General features: G+C 22.5%; 1 long non-coding RNA gene across 1 annotated transcript; it reads right to left on the bottom strand.

Moving 5' to 3' along the window:
- Window positions 1-1302: 1302 nt before the first annotated feature.
- On the bottom strand, window positions 1303-2730 carry LOC126895728 (uncharacterized). Its single transcript, XR_007701702.1, has 4 exons — window positions 2590-2730; window positions 2050-2141; window positions 1775-1792; window positions 1303-1515 (listed from the first exon to the last, which is right to left on the bottom strand). It is a non-coding gene; the product is annotated as an uncharacterized LOC126895728 (long non-coding RNA).
- Between the last annotated feature and the right edge of the window lie 3587 nt (window positions 2731-6317).

Genomic DNA, 6317 nt, shown 5'->3' with positions numbered 1-6317 from the left:
GCAAGAATGTAATGTAAATTTTTACCGAGATTAATTTATTTTATTAGCAATAATTTGCATTTCTTAAGGACTCCCTAAGACAGCTGCCCCATGTAGCCGCTTATGCAGATACTCCACTAATTACGGTTGATGAGTATACACAGTGTGGATAGATCTAACTGACAACTCCAACTTATGATACAATTATTATTTTTCTATAAATTTTTTTTTAACATTTTTTTGATTTCTTATACTAAATTAAAAAATATTTATATCTCTAATTCAATATAACACCGTTTATTGTTTTAAAATGTAAAAACAGAATTAAACTTCACAAACACAGTATGAATTTTTAATTAACAAGAAAAACTAGAAATAAAATATATGGATGTTAGCTGAGTGTTCATTACAGAAACAAATTAAGTAATTTTATACTTAATATTTAGTCACACAATAGTATCCAAGATAACAGATTTTGGTCACATAATTGAATTAAAACGATTTAGTAGATACTGAAAATTCTAGTAAAATTAATAACTTCTGCGCTTCGCATTGAAAAAAGTGATAGTTAATTTTTACAATTAGTTTTCAAAAAGCTTTGATAATTACTTATAATATTATGGTCACCTGATTTATGAATAGAGAAAACGAACATATACTATAATAATTTCTTAAATTTGTCAAAAAATAATTTGCGCTTCAAATTTTGATTTTTGTTCAATTATCTAAGTTTTAGTAATTTCTAAATACAACAACTAATTAAAATCCATGGTACGAGCTATTTTATTACCTATTTTAACCTATTTTATTTACAGTCGTGGATAATTTTTGAACAATAAAAATATGCTTGGTATAATTTTATTTTGTTTATTATTTCATTTTTATACAGTTTAAGAAATTCTACAAATATAATATTTGATATAGGCTGAGTGATGCGAGGCGCCAACTATAAAACTATCTATATTACACTCTCTCTTTCTTAAACAAATGAAATAATTTTATTTTTGATATTATATCACACAATTGGTTAGCCATAACAAATTTTATTGAACAAATATGCTCAAATCATTCATTATTTATAAAAAATTATTGGTAAATTAGTAAGAAATATCTATATATTATTGGTTACAAAGTTTAAAACTTCTTTGTCTCTCAATTATTATTATCTAGCATAAAACAATTCAATTGTTTCCACACTGAGTTTTTCAAAGCTCTCTTATGCTTCATATTAATAGGAACAACTTTACATAATTTATTTAACTAAGTACAATTAAGGATTATCTATTCATGACTTTACAGATAATTGAAATAAAACCAATGCGATAAACTGTTATGAGAAATTTTATTTTGGAAACAAAATCATTATAAAATGTATAACAATTTTTATTATGAAATTTATATAAATTGATTTTTTAACTGAAAATATTATAATATTGTTGAATTAATGTTTTATCATATATTTTGAAAATTTTTAAAGTGGAACTGAATCAAGGTTGACGGAATTCAATGGTACTGAACCTTGTTGAGTTTTATCATCTAAAAAAAATAAAGTTTAAATATATGACAAATTTTTAATAAAATTAATTTCATATTTTAAATTCAATTCTTTCTTTTTAACAAATTAATTTTTTATTTCTGAAGCAAAATATAAGACCAAAAAATTGTTTCAAAATAATGTTTAAATTTGTTTGAAAAATACATTTTTTTATTTAAAAAACGAAAAAGAATTCATAGATTTAGCTAAAATAATAATCACGCTATTTTTGAAATTGATTGAATTAAAATAAATAGTTACCATTAGTACCGTCGTCATCTGTTAAAATATAATTTATATAATTATTAGCTTTTTCATCTTATCTTAGATTTGGAGGAAAACTTTTAAAGAATAAAAAAATTTATAAAATTCTTGTATTGTGAGAATTTTATAAAAAAATAGTATATAAATGCTTATAATATATTTGTACAATATTAGGAAAAAAATCTTAAAATATATTATTACTCATATGCACGAATAAAGTTAATTACTAACTACATTTAATTAATAATTTATTTTAATTATTTTAATCTTACGCAGAGTGGAATCTGAGGCAACCGACAAGGAAACGATGCACATAACAAAACACAAAACAAAAATGATGTTGAAGTATTTCATTTTGAATTTTCTGCAAAATTATACACAAATAATAAATTAAATTATAAATACAAATTAATCAGTTTATCATAAATCATATTTTATTTCTGTCAAAATTAATACAATATTTAATATAAATTGTAATCTCTTTTAGCTAAATATATTTTATATATATCACCTAAAAATTACTTTTTGAATTATCTCTTATAACTTAATAGCAACTTAGTGATATTTACTTTTTCATGCTGTAATACAATTGGAGCGTGAGTATATCTATCCTGTCACTCACCTTTAAACAACCTTAAATGCTAATATCTTTAAAAAACTAATACTACATAACTTTGAAATTGCTGTTTACTCAGTTATATTCGGTTAATTAATAATTTTAGTAATAGTAATATTTAACCAAATTGTATTTTAGTAATTGTGTTTTCGAAATCGAAAATATTTCTAAGAGATTTATAATAAAAATTACTTACTTGGTATAGGCTACTAAATTGTCTGTATTGAGTAAAACGCAAGTAACTGTAATAAAAAACGAATACTAATGACCCCTTTTATATTGCTATAGAGTAAATAAATGAATTAATTTTAGTGTATTGAAAATAGAATCCAAAACACTTGTTTAAATCATATTTTAGATATAATGAAATTTATTGCAAAAATGGACATGTACCTTAAAATAATATTAATATAAAATTAATTTCAATTCTTTTATGTTTACATTTATTTTAAAATCTATTGGCGGTTATGTATCACATGATATTTAATAAAAAATAACTATTATTTAATTTATTATTTCAAATTTTCTAATTTCAATATTACAATAAATCACAATGATTTATCACAATTCATAAATAACCTAAGAATAAATTCATAACACATTTTCATTATAATTACAAAAATACAAAGACTTATACATTTTAAATCCTTTAATAATATTATATATAAATATACGAATGGAACATTGAATACCGTAGTAGTTCTTTTTGTATGTATGTTTTGGAAAGATGGTCCATTTTAGTTTAGTTGACAATGTTGGAGCAAGTAAAAAATTGTTTATTTTGCTCGTTAAATATTTTATAACCATTAATTGACCAATTTTTCGTAAATCAACTCGTATATATTAAAAATCATAGCAATACGTAAATTTAAAGTTTTGGTATTCTAAAAAAAAAAAATAGTTAACATTTCTTCAAATTAAAAATAATTTAAATAAAAATCAATTAAAAATCAATTATCCTCAAATTACTCCTAATATAAGTAATTGAGACTATAAGTTGAGTAATAAATGGATCGAATTTTTGAATACATACATCTAAATAGTTAGATTAAATAAATCTCAGTTGTTACCTAAGAGTTGTATTTCGTTCCTATACCCCTTCAATAATAAGATATAAAATTTCATCAAGGTAATAAAAAAAAAATAATAATCACATATTATATTACCTTATTTTGGCAATACAAAATTTAGTGGCCAACAATAAATTAACCATCTTATTTTATTTATAATTTCTTGATTTATTAGCCAACAATTAATTTTTAGAACCAAATTATATTAAATAATAGGTAAAGATATCGTGCATCTATAAAAAATAAATTATATCGATTTGGTCATTTTTGAAAAAGTTATGGCAGTTTTATGGAAAAAAAAATTGGAAAAATGTCAAAAATTAGCGATTATTAAATTCTCTTTTATATACACTCAAATTTTATATAACTCAAAAATTTGAAATTTTAAATGATTATATCTAATAAACGAATTAAGTTATATTAATAATTTAAATGCCATTTAATATTAAATTAAAAACTCAAACATTTTATTAAATTAAAAATATGTGTTACCATTTAAAAAAACAAAGTTGACACCCTTACCAGGCATAAGGGATGATCTTAAGAAGTATTACATAGTTAATAATTTAAGAATAATGTGTAACTAAAGATAGTAATAAAAAAAAAATTTTAAATTATTATTATTCTGTATGTAATTGATTGGGTTATGATAAAAAAATCACCCTGTATGTCTTAAATTAAAGCTAATGTAATATACTTTAATTTGAAAAAAAAAATTTGACCTCTAGATTCATCTTTACGGCGAAAATGGCTACTGAATGCTATTTTCGTTTGAAAATTCTCGATTTTATTATTTATATTATATTTAACTTTATAATGCTATAACTTATTGAAAAGTTTATGGATCCACACAATTTTTTTATGAGAAATAATATATTTTAATAAACCCTTTTTCATTCGACATACTTTATCTTAATCAGGATATTACTAAGGAACCAACAGATCAAGTAGCTTTTGGAATAAAACACCAATTTTTTAAAATTAAACACTATCTAAAGATTTGCATCGAAGCGTTTATATTTGATAGTGATTTTAATCACTGTCAGATATCATTGTACTTGATACAACTATGCCACGTCACCACTGTGCCGCGACCCCCCTGTGATGGGTTTTTAACTTTATTATGCTATAACTTCTTGAAAAATATATGGATTAGTACAATTTTTTTATGAGAAGTAGTATTTATATACATCTTTCATTCGAAATACTATTTTTTTAAATAGGACTATTTCCCTATATACGAAGGGATTTAAAATCTAAAAAATGCATTCAAAAATTAGAACTTTTTCAACTTAACTTTTGAAAGTGTTCCAAAAAGTCTGACACTTTTATATATATCTTAAATTAAAGCTAATGTAATATACTTTATTATGAAAAAAAAATTTGACCTCTGAATTTGTCATCGTGGTGAAAATAGACATCACATTTAAAAAAAAAAATACGATTTTTGTAAAATAATTTTTTTTTATATTTTTAACTTGCCACGTCACCACTGTACTGCAACCCCCTTGTGCTGGGTTTTTTTTTCTAAAAATTACTATGACTTCTTGAAAAATGAACAAATTAAAATAATATGTATTTTTATCGAAACATTAGATATTTTCCTTTTATTTTATATAATTTTTTTGAAAATCTGACCCTTGACCTGCCCACAGTGGGAATTCAAATTCGCAACGTCTGCACAAATATTTAACTTTTGCAACTTAAGTTTTGAAAATGTTCCGGAAATACTCCAAGATTCAAACATAAGTTAAAATAAAGTTAATTTTATGCACTATAAGTTAAAAAAAAATGTTGTCCCGACGACTTATCTTTTATGTGTAGATGGTTGCCGTTGTTAAAAAACATGCAATTTTAGTATTAAAATTTACGATTTTAGATTTTATTAGTTAAACTTTTTAACTAATATTTGGTTTTGAATACAGAAGTCCTTATTTTTAATTTAAACTAATTTTAATTGTCTAAGATATGACATGTAAGATAGCAATAATAATTTACGACACACTAATTGAGAGATAATAGTAATCGATTCAAATCAAACTATATTATTATTAGAACAGTCTATTGGTTTGTAAGACAAACTGTAATACAGAAGAACAAATTACTTTGAAAAATCCACTCTACGCGTAGTATAGTGACTCTTAAAATAATCTAATACTATTAAAAGTTGTAGTATTACCTCATAAACTGACTTAAGTTAAATTAATTTATCTTACAATATAGAAAATGAGTGACTCCTGATTCAAAACAGTAAAATAATAATAGAAATTTGGCCTAAAATCATTTAACTTAAACAAGCTGTAACAGACGAAGGGTTGATCGAAAATAAACAATTAGAAGGGCAAAATTGTTTGTATTTTTATTATAAATAATAAAAATAAATTCAAAATAGTGATTCCCAATTAAGAAAATTCAAGTTAATGTTTTATAACCTTGTAGAGATGAAAAAATGATGTTTTTACTACATATTATTGTAGAGTTTTTTAATCAAACATATTTATCTTGCCAAAAATTAAAAATTTTCAATAGTTACAACGAAAATGAGTGTCTTATCATTAATGAATCACTCTGTTTATAAAATGTTTATATCGAATGAAAAAAATATTAAAATAAAGTCCGAAATTTTTTTTTTCCATAATAAAGTACATTACATAAGCTTTAATTTAATATATATATAAAAGTGTCAGTATTTCCAGAACACTTTCAAAATTTAAGTTGAAAAAGTTAATTTTTTGTGAAAAAGTTGTCATTTTAAATCCTCCCCCTGTGGGCAGGTCTAGGGTCAGATTTATAAAAAAAATATACCAAATAATAAATAAAGACATCAAGCATCTATAAAAAAAAAAATTATATT

The sequence above is a fragment of the Daktulosphaira vitifoliae genome, unplaced genomic scaffold (assembly GCF_025091365.1).
Source record: "Daktulosphaira vitifoliae isolate Bord-2020 unplaced genomic scaffold, ASM2509136v1 Scaffold_1, whole genome shotgun sequence".
Taxonomy (NCBI): Eukaryota; Metazoa; Arthropoda; class Insecta; order Hemiptera; family Phylloxeridae; genus Daktulosphaira; species Daktulosphaira vitifoliae.
Note: the sequence above shows the minus strand (reverse complement) of the source record. Positions and strands in the feature narration are given on the sequence as shown.